The 12,840-nt window shown below is 40.7% G+C and overlaps 1 long non-coding RNA gene across 3 annotated transcripts in view; it reads right to left on the reverse strand.

The window, feature by feature from the left end:
- LOC109452776 (uncharacterized) overlaps positions 1–12,840 on the reverse strand; it is a 162,518-nt gene that overhangs the window by 113,972 nt on the left and 35,706 nt on the right. For all 3 annotated transcript variants that reach the window (XR_012492934.1, XR_012492933.1, XR_012492932.1), the window contains exons 3-4: positions 12,662–12,785; positions 1,776–1,843 (exon numbers count right to left, since the gene is read on the reverse strand). This is a non-coding gene — a long non-coding RNA (uncharacterized LOC109452776). The remainder of the gene's footprint in view (positions 1–1,775; positions 1,844–12,661; positions 12,786–12,840) is intronic.

The following is a 12,840-nucleotide window of genomic DNA, read 5'->3' on the forward strand; positions in this document are numbered from 1 at the left end:
CCAAAGCCTCCCACCCACAACCTCTGCTTTTTGTCAAATTCATCTTTAGTTTGTTCCTGGCACAACAAGGTGCTCAAGCAATGCCAAAGTCACTAACAAGTACAGTGCCTGTGACTGTAACGTGGATAGAGAGCAGAAGTGAAAGAAACTAGTGTAGTTGGAATGTTCTGCATGCCTATCTAAAGGATGGATAAAATATGAAGAGTATCTGCATAAACATTTCCAACCCTAGTTCTGTGGGGATCCAGAACATCCCCACCCAAGAGGACTCTCAAATCTCCTTATTTGGGAAAAACCCTTTCCCCAAACCTCATGCTAATGGCAGTAAAAGCCAGTGGCTAGACCATGAGGCTCACTCCTGAATTTCCTAGAAAAAGCCCTGTTATTTTTGTCCAGGGCTCATGGCAGCAGCCTTGGATTATTACAAGAATGCCAACTTCTCCAATCAGGCACCAGGGGTGGAGCCACTGAGATGCAAGTGTATGAGTGGGGGTGAGTCAGCTCAGACCACCAGCAATTGTCTGTGGAGAGAATGTCCAGGTCTTGTCTGCAGCCAGAACTGGCAAAAGCACTCAATTTTTAATGAGCAAACCATTGGGGGGGAAAACAAATACAACTTTTAAAAGTTTAAGTAAGCAGGTTTGCTTCTTTGTTCCTCTTTTTCAAGATATTAAGTAGAATATTTTTTTTAAGTCAGTATCTAAAACCTCTAATATCTGAGTCTCTGTATTCTATGGCTGCATTTTCTTGGTTTTCATTCATATGGTCTTATCTCCCTGGTGTGTGTGTGTGTGTGTGTGTGTGTGTGTGTGTGTTCAGATATTTGCAGTATGGAGGAAAGGGGTTTGCACTCTCCTGCACAACTGAGGTGTTTTCTAGACCTCTGGTTGCCTCATAAGAAGAAAATGTATGAGGTAATAAATATAAGCTGTTTTAAGCTGCTTAATTTGGAGTTATTTGTTACTCAGCAATTCTGGTATTCAAACCCAAGTGTTTCCATTATCTATTGCTGAGTAACAAATAACTCCAAATTAAGCAGCTTAAAACAACATATATTTATTACCTCATACATTTTCTTCTTATGAGGCAACCAGAGGTCTAGAAAACAACTCAGTGAGCAGGAGAGTGCAAACCCCTTTCCTCCATACTGCAAATATCTGAACACACACACACACACACACACACACATACACACACCAAGGAGATAAGACCATATGAATGAAAACCAAGAAAATGTAGCCATAGAGTACAGAGACTCAGATATTAGAGGTTTTAGATACTGACTTAAAAAAATATTATACTTAATTTCTTGAAAAAGATGAAAGTCAACCTTGAAAATTTTGACAGAGAAGTGAAAACTATTTTTTAAAAAGAGCCAATGAAAATGTTAGAAAAAATAATAATAAAACTAATAATAACCAATTAAGACACAACATGACATATTTTAAATACACATAAATGGATTTAACAGTCAATTACACATAGCTGAAGAGAGAATTTTTCATATGGAAGAAAATACCTAGAATAAAGTATGGAGATAGAAAGTAAAAGAAAAAATTAAAAGAATATAAGACATAGAAAAGCACTTAATGAATTTTTAAATATTTAAATTTCACAAACTGAAACTTTTGTCAAATTGCATTTAAATAAATTAAAACGGTGAAATAAGAAAAAGACATACCAAATGTAAGCCCAAATTCTTATTAGATTCATAAGACATAAAATTACTCTGCCAATTGCTATAGGGCTTTGAAATGTTTGCTCTCTGTACTTACCTTTTTCCAGACCATGACACCGACATAAAAGATCCATAAAAAGATTTAATGTGCACTTAACTGGAGTCCTAGAAGGTGAGGACAGAGATAATGAAACCAAAATGTAAGTTGAAGAGCTAATACCTAAGACTTTTCCAAAAATAATTAAATACATCAATCAACAGATTCAAGAAACCTAAAACAGGTTAAATAAAGGAAAACTTAGGAACTTTATATTAAATCTGCTAAAGATAATAAACGAGAAAATATCTTAAAAGCAGCTAGAGGAAAATACACAGATTGCAACCAAAGGACTAATCATTAGACTGACAGCTAATTTCTCAATAGCAACAATGGAAGTCAAAAGATGATGGAACATTAGCTTCAAAATGCTGAAACACAATAACTGTCCATTTTGAATTCTATTCCTAAGATATATACATGACACATTCCGACATACCAAAACAGGGAGAATTCATATGAACTAGTATGTTATAGACTTTAGGCAAAAGAAAATGATTCTAGGTAGAAGGCCAGAAATGCAGGAAGGAATGATAAATATAAATGAATATTAACTATATAAAGAACCAATTAATACCGTGTTTCCCCGAAAATATGACCTAGCCAGACAATCAGCTCTAACACATCTTTTGGAGCAAAAATTAATATAAGGCCCAGTCTTATATATTATATTATACTATACTATACTATACTATACTATACTATACTATACTATACTATACTATACTATACTATATTATATTAGACCCGGTCTTATATTATAGTTAAATAAGACTGGGTCTTATATTAATTTTTGCTCCGAAAGACGCATTAGAGCTGATTGTCCGCCTAAGTCTTATTTTCGAGGAAATACGGTGCTGTATTTTTTTATAAATCAAGTATGCGTGTTGCAATATTCAATGTAACCACTACAAGAATCTATAGGCTTGGGGGGCAGCCAGTTAGCTTAGTTGGTTAGAGCGCGGTGCTCTTAACAACAAGGTTGCTGTTTCGATCCCCACATGGGCCACTGGGAGCTGCGCCCTCCACAACTAGATTGAAACAACTACTTGACTTGGAGTTGATGGGTCCTGGAAAATCACACTTAAAATAAATTAAAATTTTTTTTTAAAGTCTATAGGATTGGAATTTTTTTTTTTAATTCTCAATCAATGCAAATGAAAGAAAGAAAGGAAAAGAGGGGGTGGCCGGATGGCTCAGTTGGTTAGAGCGCAAGCTCCGAGCAACAGGGTTGCCTGTACAATTCCCACATGGGCCAGTGAGCTGCACCCTCCACAACTAGATTGAAGACAATGAGCTGCCTCTGAGCTTCCGGAGGGGTGGCCAGTTGGCTCAGTTGGTTAGAGACCGAGTTCTCAACAAGGTTGCTGTTTCAATTCCTACATGGGATGGTAGGCTGAGACCCCTGCAACTAAAGATTGAAAATGGAGACTGGACTTGGAGCTGAGCTGTGCCCTCCACAACTACATTAAAGGACAACTACTTGGAGCTGATGGGCCCTGGAGAAACACACTGTCCCCCAATATTCCCCAATAAAATTTAAACAAGAAAAGGAAAAGAAATGAAATATAGAACAAGCAGCAAACATTGAAAAGCTGAGAAAGATGGTAGATTTAAACCCCAAAATATCAAAAATTAGATTACATGTAAATATTTAAATTCCTTGATTAAATTCAGTAATACTGAATTATATTAAATTGCATATGCTATTTACAAAAGACAAATCTAAAACATAAGAATTCCCAAATATTCAGCAATATCAGTATCACCCCCATACTTTGCCACTACCAACTCCTTCCCAATCCTGCACAAAGAAGCGTGGAGCCTGAGGATACATTCTTTGGCTTCTCTCCTTCCAAAATATTCCATCAGTTGACTGAAAGCGACCTGAATATGTTGCTTCTGTTTCCTTCTCCAGATCTGGATGAAACCAGATTCTTGATAGTGACTGTGACAGTTATGTTGTTCTTTTCAAGATCTGTCTCTGCCTCCATTCATTGCTTATGGACCAATAACAGGTTAGGTCTCGAAGTAGCTCAAGTGGAGAAATACAGTACCTGATCCAGAAGAAAACATCTTATCCTCAGAAAGAGCTGCAGGACTTGGCTAAGATGTATCAGCATTAATGATGGGGACACGTGTGAGAGTGATTTAAAGGATGATAAACAGGAGTGGGATGAGGGAAGCAGAACACAAAGGTGAGGGAGGGGTTACTGACTTGGGACCTTCCCCTTAGAGTTAGTATTAATGTGTTTCTAAATCATTCCTTGAAGCTTGGACATGATGACTTACAAGAAATTACAGGGAGAGGCTGCACTACAATGGCAGAAAATCGAGGAAGGGGTCAAAATGCTCATGGAGACAGAAATGTTAGAACAAATTTATCATATGAGACTTATGCTTCCTAGGAGGATTCAGAGGACATTCCCTTCACCAGGCAATAAGGAATATGTCAGTAAGGGGCAGCACCTTTGAGAAGCTTAATGATAACTGTCCCCTGTAGGCCAGGCTGAGAATATGTGACTCTGCCATCTCACTCGGCTCCCTACTCTCTATGGGAATGATAATGGGAATAGCAAAGGCCAGATGTTGGTACATGACCATCAGAGTCAAAATGAACATAAACTACAACAGGCAACAAGGCCAGAGGGACAACCAGAGTGCCTCCACCCACAGAGGTTTTGATGATGGCTAGTATACCATAGTGGTCCTAGGAATGAGATAGATAAGTAGGTAAGAAGGGTACTACATGACTTGCATAACAAGAACAAAAAAATCAAGAGCTACCAAGAAGGCTGAGGAGCCCACAATTTCCAGATCCGAGCCAGTTCTCAGACCCAAAGTGTGGGTCCTCTTGGGAAGGGATCCTGCAATGCTTCCCACACTAGTGAAGTGTTTAGGGGTTCAGCGATCTAAGGTAGGTCAGAACTGTAAGGTAAAGAACAAGTTATTACACCTTGGGCTTAGTACTGCTAAGAAAAAATCCAACACTTGTTGAGCCTCATTGGGTTTTGAAGAAACATAACCTATGATGGGGAATATAGCTCAAACCTGTGTATGGGGGAGATTTCAGACATTCATAGTTTTGAGTGAGACCCAGAGCAAGAGAGGGCTTTGCAGTAGCTTGAGGCTGCCAGGCAAGGTGCCTCGACTCCTCTGAACTGGCAGATCCAATGATGCCAGAGGTATCTGTGACAGATGGGGATGCTGTGTAGTCTTTGGCAAGCCCCAATAGGAGTCGTAGGACAGTGTCCTAAGGTTCTTCTGGAGCTGCCTCATTCAGAAAAGAATGACCTGCCGTTTGACAAGCAGTGGCTGGTAGGCAACTGAGCCATATTAGATACTGATATTTCTCCCAACAGTAACTGTCTCAAGTTTTTTTCTTTTTCTTTTTTGCTTCCTTTTATAACAAAATTTCTTGAAAGAACTGTCTATATATACACTATCTCTACTTTTTTTTTTTCATTCTCTTTTAGAACTACTCCCATCAGACTTTCATCCCCACAATTCCACTAAAACTACTTTTGTGAGACTCACCAGTAACTTCCATGTTCCAAATCCAATGGCTAATTTTAAGTCCTCTTTGTACTTGACCTATCAGCAGCATCTGACCCAATTGGACACTCCCTTCTTGAAACAGCTTCTCCTCTTATTCGCTGGGACATCACTCTCTCTTCTCGTCTCACTGGTTCCTCTCCTCACCTTGGCTGGTTCTTCTCATATTCCCTAACCACTAATGATGGAGTCTGCAAGCCTCAGGCCCAGATTGCTTCTCCTCTCCACCTCTACTCTCTCTTCCTAGCTGCCCTTGTCCCATCTACAGTTAATTTTTTGAGCTTCCCACTCCCAAATTTACACCTATAGCCCGATCCTCTCCTCTGAACTTCAGGTTCATGTATCCAACAGCCTATGGACCTCTCTACTAGTTGTCTGTCTCAGACTTAACAATTCCAAAAACAAATTCTGGATCCCCTATGTCCAAAGTTGTTCTGCCACCAGTCTTCCCAACCTTGCAAACAACTTTATTCCTCTGGCTGCTCAGACTCAAGACCTTGACTCATCTTTGCTTCTTTTTCTCCAAGCTCACATTCCATTCATCAGAAAAATCTTGCCAGCTATTCCTTCAAAGTACTTAGAATCTGGTAAATCCTTAGTCCAATCCACCATCACTTCTTGCTTAGATTATTGTATCTTGTTTCCATGCTTCCATCTTTGCCCTTTTCAACTGATTTTCAAATCAGCAGCCAGAATGATCCTGGCTCACTTCTGCTGAAAACCTTCCACAAGCTTCCTGTTAAAATTCAGAGTTCTGGGGCAGCCAGTTAGCTCAGTTGGTTAGAGCATGGTGCTCTTAACAACAAGGTTGCCAGATTGATCCCCGCATGGGCCCCTGGGAGCTGTGCCTTCCACAACTAGATTGAAACAACTACTTGACTTGGGTCTGATGGGCCCTGGAAAAACACACTCAAAATAAATAAAAGTTTAAAAAAAAAAATTCAAAGTTCTCGCAGTGACCTACAATATCCCATGTGGTCTGCGCATCCTCTGAGACTCCCGCTGCCCTCACCTCCCACCACATTCCCTCCACCCTCTCTGCAACACCCCTTCTGTCTTGGGCAAGCTCCCTTCAGTTAGCCTCAGGGCTCACTCCCTAACTTCTGCTCCAAACTCCACTTCCCCAGCGATACTACCCCCTCTCTATCACCTGCACCCCTCTTTATTTTTCTTCATAGCATGTCTCACCATTTGATATATTATATATTAACTTTATTGTCTGCCCCAACCCAGTAAATTGTAAGTTCTGAGAGAGCAAGAACTAGTTTAATTTCTACATCCCCAGCCTTTACAACAGTGGCTGGAATAATTAAATGCTCAATAGATTTTTGTTGCATGCATGCATAAACATCAGGTCCTTTGCTAAACCTAGAGTAGAGGAGAGGAAGTGTAGATCAAATACGGTTCAGACCTTTAGAAGTTCCCAGCTTGCTACTCTTCCCACAGCATAGGATATATACTTTCATAGGCTGCAAGAAATAGCTATAACCTGAGAAGTGTAATCAAGCATACCAAATAGCTCATTTTATTGCTTTTGCTCCCTCTGAAGTTAGGATATTACCCTATTTTGGAGATTTAACACAGATCAATTGCTACAGTAAATTCAAATGCTAACACCGAAACCCACCTATATATTCTGCTCTCTGTGAAATGGGAGAATTCCATGTGGCCAGGTCTGGTGTTTTACAGATAGAGAGCAAGAGTCTCTAGATGCCTGAGTGACACATCCACTCCTCTCCCACCAACTCCCTCAAAAGCCTCCCCTACCCTGGTGTAGCAGAACCTGAAATTACACAATTCAGAATTCATTGACCTCTGGAAAAAGCAAGTCACGCCCCAAGGACAGCTGCAAACAAAAGCGTTCCTAAGCCAGATTCCTTGTTGACACTGGTCTCTCGTTACACCCCAAGCATAAAAAAGGAGGAAATTCAGTCTTCAAAGCCAGTGCTTCCCCACTTTTGTCTGTCCCCAGAAGAATCCCTTCCCCCACTCCATCCTCCACACAAGGCACACACTGTGAGGTCAAAAACACAAATGCTGCTGCTGGGGGAGGCATTTTCAGGTTACACATTATATATAGCTAAAGTAACTTACAGGTTTGGTCTCAAGTTAGTCGCCTTGGGGATGGTTTAAAGCCTTAAAAAATTTCTCCCAAGTGTGCCCTGCTGTGAATTCCCTTTCCTGTCTAAAGCCCTTTCTTGGCTCAGACCCCAGGAGTCACCTTTCCTAAGAATCTGCCTACTCCCAGCTCTCCCTCTTTCAGCTTCCTCACAGACTTTTGCAAGGACCCAAGTCTGCCCCAAAGAGGCAACGCCTAAGCATCTCACAGGCCATTGCCTTGCCCCAGAATTCCAGAGAGGCTTTTCCTTGGATTCTTCATTGTTTCCCAGAATGTGAGTCTCCTGTTTTTCCCAGCCAGGGTCAGAGGGGACAAATGCCAGGCCTGGATGAAGCACCTCCCCACCACACACCATCAGCAGATTTCACTTATCCACCCTGATACCTGTCCTCTTAGCCTCACAACCCTTCTCAACACAACATTCCACGTAGTCCTAGACCTGGGCGAAGATTAACAATGAACTCGTCCTTCCCAGCTTGGCCTGTTGGGTTCATCTATGCCAACCAACAGCATCATTTTTACAAAGGAGAAGACTGAGGTCCAGAGAGTGGAGGCTGGGTGCTCAGGGCCAACGAACCCGTGAAGCTCAGCGGGGGCAAGGATTTCTGACTTACAGACCCACACCACCCTCCTCACCTACATTCCTCACAGGTCTTCTCTGCCTGTTTCTCTCTCTTGCCCTATCTTTTGAATCTTTCTTACGGAGGTATTTCTTTCAGGGTTTCCATCTGGGCCTAACCCACAGGTGCATCACAGTAACTTCCCCCTTATCCCACTTAAAAAGCTCGCAACTCTGTTTCCTCAGCCCCCTTTCTGGGTTCAGAGCCCTCTACTATCCTGTCTTCATTCTATTGTAAAGAATTTGGGAGTTCTTAAAGCGTATTTATGTACACCACCTCTCTGACGATCACAAAAAGCCTTGTGAAGTCGTCTGGGAAGGGGGGTTGTTTTTTACATTTTCACAGATGCAGAGGCTGAGAAGCCAGGTGAGGGGCTTGCCCACAGTACCCAGTGGATAAATCACAGAGCCCAGGGATAGGGTCTTCATTCCCCACCTTTGCTTCTAAACATCTTTCATTCTCAGTGTCCCCTCTCTCCATGGAGCGGTCCCCAGATGCCATCCTCACCTATCTTTTTCCTCCACATATTCATTCCCTCGGCCTGATGTCATCGGTCAACTTCCAAGTTTCTAAATATATGTATTTCTTTTTTTCCCTGGATGTGTCCATATTTGGATGACCTTCAGGAGCCCGGTGCCTTCCTGAGTGTGCCTACCTTACTTACTACAGCATGCTGTCAGAGCTGAAGGGCTAAGAGTCTAACATCAGGCAGACCTGTATCTCTATCCCGACTCTGCTTCTTACATGCAATGCGACCTTGCACAAGTCATTTAACCTCTGAGAGCCTCAGACTCTTCTTCATTTGTAAGTTGAGAGTATGACTATCTATCTCAGGGGACCACTGGGAGGAGGAAGTAAGGTTACGGTGGCACATAGGAAATGCTCCATTCAAAAGTAACTACCATCATCAACAACATCAGCAGTACGTCTTACCTGGATGGCAGTGGTCTCCTAACCATCCCCTGCCCCAAGCATGCCCCTCCCCACTGTTCAGACCATCTACAAGTTGCCTTTCACATATACACATGCCTAGAAAAAAATTATGAAAAATTATGAAAAAATTAGGGAAAATGCCGCTTCCATACAAACATAAGCAAAGAAATTTTTAAAAAGAAATAAAAAACACTGAAATTCCACCTACACACCCCCAACCTTTACCCTTCGTCCTCAAGAGAAAAACCCGGTTGCGAATTCTGACCGGATTTGTCACTAGGAAACTTATCACTCTCCAGACAAAAATCCAGCGATCACCTGCCATGCCTTCAGGAAGCAGACTGGGCTCTAACTCTATCAAGATACTCGATAGTCCCCAAACACAGCAGATCCTTTCTGCAACGAGGTGAAGAACCTGGACTCTGGGGTTCAAATCCTGGCTCTACCACTCACTAGCTGTTCAACTGTGTGCCAGTAACAAAATCTTGTTGTACCTCCATTTTCTCTTGATTAAAAAAAGGAAGAAAATCTGCCCCAAAGGTTTTATGTGAGAATTAAATGATAATGCATATAAAATAGTTAGCAGGTAGCTGCACATAATAAACTCTCAACAAGTGCTAGGTACTCTTGTTAGTGCTCATATGTGTTTTCCTTTGCCTGAACTAGTTCCACAGCATCTCACCACCACTCCCTCCTCGCTTCCTGTCAGTCTCGTCATCTATAGGATACCTCCTCCATGAAGCCTTCCTGGATTGATGCTTCCAAATTCCCTTTGTGGCTAGTACATATCCCTTCTATAGCCCTTTCCTTCTGAGCTATCTGCACTTGTTTGCCTGGAGGCCTCCTTTACTCCATCAGGAACCTCTTGAAGACACAAGTCTCCTGCCCCATTGCAAGAGAGAAGAGAGGAAGAGAAAGGTGGAAGGAAATGTTGGTGCCCAAGCTGTAAACTCTCCAAACCTTAACCCCTAACCTAAACAAACCTTAATGTTAAAAGGTATTATATTAACCTACAGAATCTTGGTACTATCTTCCCAAGAAATGTTTTTAAATATTTAAGAAACCTCATTTACATCATTTCACATCTGCCTTCAATTCCACCCCTCAATCCAGGATCCATTTGAGGAAGCATGCTGTTTTAGCCCCACCCTTTCCTGACATTCTCCTTTTGAATTTTTTTTTTTTTTTAAGACATTAAATTGTTAGCTTCCATGAATTTGTTTATCAGATCTAGTCTTCTTTACCCAAAGATCCTGGTCAGTCAGCAAGTGTGTTTCCCTTGGAAGAGTATACCGTGTGGGGTGGAAAACCACAGAAGCCAACTCAGAGTCATATATGCGTTCGCCTGTGCCTAGCAGCTGCAAGACTTAGAACACGCACACATACAACACAAATTCCTGGCCTCAAAACCGGGACATTTTATTTGCCATGATATACATTCTTTCCAGGAAGGAAACGCCTCGTGGCAAACGAGAAAGAAGTCTTTTTCCCACATCACCACCTCCCCCTCCCACCAGCTCCACCAAATTCATACTTTCTACACATCTACTAAAAATAGGGACTACATACACAACTCAAAGTAAATGAGGAAAACTCAACATTTCCTAGAATTGACACTTCTGCATTTTACCAAAGAAGACATACATCTCATATATTTTTTTGTTTGGGAAGTCACACACACACACACACACACACACACACACACACACACACACACACAAAAGGAAAAAACAAATCTAGATTCTGTTTGTTTCAATCTGGAACGCAAAGGACAGGTACCAGCCTTCCCATCTCACAGTGAGTGCTGTGGAGAAATGGTGTGGTGCCAGGGGTGGGGGAAAGAGCTGCCTTTACAGAACCAAAACAAAATTGCAGAAACTGGAAGTCTGAAATGTTTGCAGTGTCTAAACTGGCCGAGAAACGGTGGCGTGAAAGCCTCCATCCCACTCTTAGAGGGACCTGAGTGGCCCAGAAGTAGAGCGCGCTCTGGGTTGAATCCTGTGAACAGCAGGTGCAGGTTACAGGTGGGAGGTGTGGTTGTAGGAACATGCCAAGGACGTAACAAAACTCAATTGAAAGGAGCCAAGTTTAAGATCATAGCTCGAACTTGAATACAGGAGGCAGCAAATTCCGTAGGATTTAGGTATAAAAGGAGAATTGCCACATTTTTTCCTTATGAGGTTAAATACTGAATAGGAGAAAGTAGCATCATATTTACTTTTTCACTGAATACATTTTCATTATAGAGTCAGCTCTTCAGAAACAAAATTCTTGTGTATAACATTTACTTTCCCAAACACATCAGTTCTACCTTCATCAAAATAAAAACAGATTAATTTTGTTTAAAGAATGTTTATAGGAAAGTGTACATTTAAAGTCCAAGTAGAAAATGAAGCAGTCAGAAATATCCTAACATTAAAAGAACCCAATCCTAACTTAAATCTCAGTTTTGCATATTTGAATCTGCAGATTGACTTCTGCTTGTGGAATGGATTGGGGAAGATGAGAAAGGAACTAATACATATATATATATATATATATATATATATATATATTTTTTTTTTTTTTTTTAAAATACTGTATATTTTTTGGGGGGGAATATTGGGGAACAGTGTGTTTCTCAGCTCCAAGTCAAGTCATTGTTTTCAGTCTAGTTGTGGAGAGCGCAGCTCACTGGACGATGTGGGAATCAAACGGGCAACCTTGGTGTTACGAGCACTGCACTCTAACCAACTGAGGCAACCAGCCGCCCAGAACTAAATTTTTTTTTAAGCCTTTATAATGTGTGAGGTACTGTTGAGATTCCTTACAGACATGTCTAGTCCTCACAGCAGCCCTGGGAGTTAAGTATTATTACTATTTTACAAATGAGGACACAGAAGCTCAGAGAAGTTGAGTAACTTCCCCCAAATCACACAGCTGGTGAATGGCAGAGACAAGATTCAAATTCTTATAATTAGGATTTTTCCTTGACATATTTAGAGAGAGCGCTTATATATCACTGGTATTACAGAGAATGAGATTATGAGATTAGGGTGAGAACTTGGTACTAAGGGAAACATTGTTAAAGTGAGGTGGTTTAGGATCAGATTTTACTATTCATTAGAGAATAATCTCTGGGGAGACTTTATGTATTTTGTGTATTTTTTACGTGTCAAAATTTGAACTTGGAATTTATAATCAAATTTGCAACACTTTTAAAAATATTATCTTTCCTTTTTTATTTTTTATGGCACAGCTCTGGAATTGAAAATGAAAAAACAAATTCTATTTTAGCATGTTCTCTGCACCTCCAAAGTTTCTTAGCTATTACTACTAGTAGCTTCTGTAAAAACAAACATGTGAGAAATCTCTTAAGTGAAAATTCAGCTTTGAAAAACAGCTAATCACATCAAAGAAAAGTAGGCACAGGAAGATACTTTCTAAAGGACAAAATTAATGTAAAATTACTTTAGGAAAAACTATGGATCTGTTTAAAGCAAAAAAACTTAAATAACAAATCAGATCACTTAAAGAAATAAGCACTTTTCTCTGCCCTTCCCTAAGATCATATTGCTATATAACCTGCTTTTAAACAAACAATAATTTTTAAACATTTTTCTATCCTTTAAGCAAATGTTCTTTGCTTGGCTAAATGACAATGTTCAAGAAATGCCTACCACAGAAGCATAAAAAAAAACCTTGGCAACGTTCCAGAAGAAATTCACCCTGCATAATGTGTTCCAGCAAGTGCTCAATAGCTTTCTGGTGAACCTGCTGGCTCAGTGTGCACTGGAACAGGATCTGGAAAGAACAAAAGAAAAACTGATAGACATTTTCCTTTTTGTTAGTCTGGTGA

This window comes from Rhinolophus sinicus, linkage group LG02 (assembly GCF_036562045.2).
Source record: "Rhinolophus sinicus isolate RSC01 linkage group LG02, ASM3656204v1, whole genome shotgun sequence".
Classification (NCBI taxonomy): domain Eukaryota; kingdom Metazoa; phylum Chordata; class Mammalia; order Chiroptera; family Rhinolophidae; genus Rhinolophus; species Rhinolophus sinicus.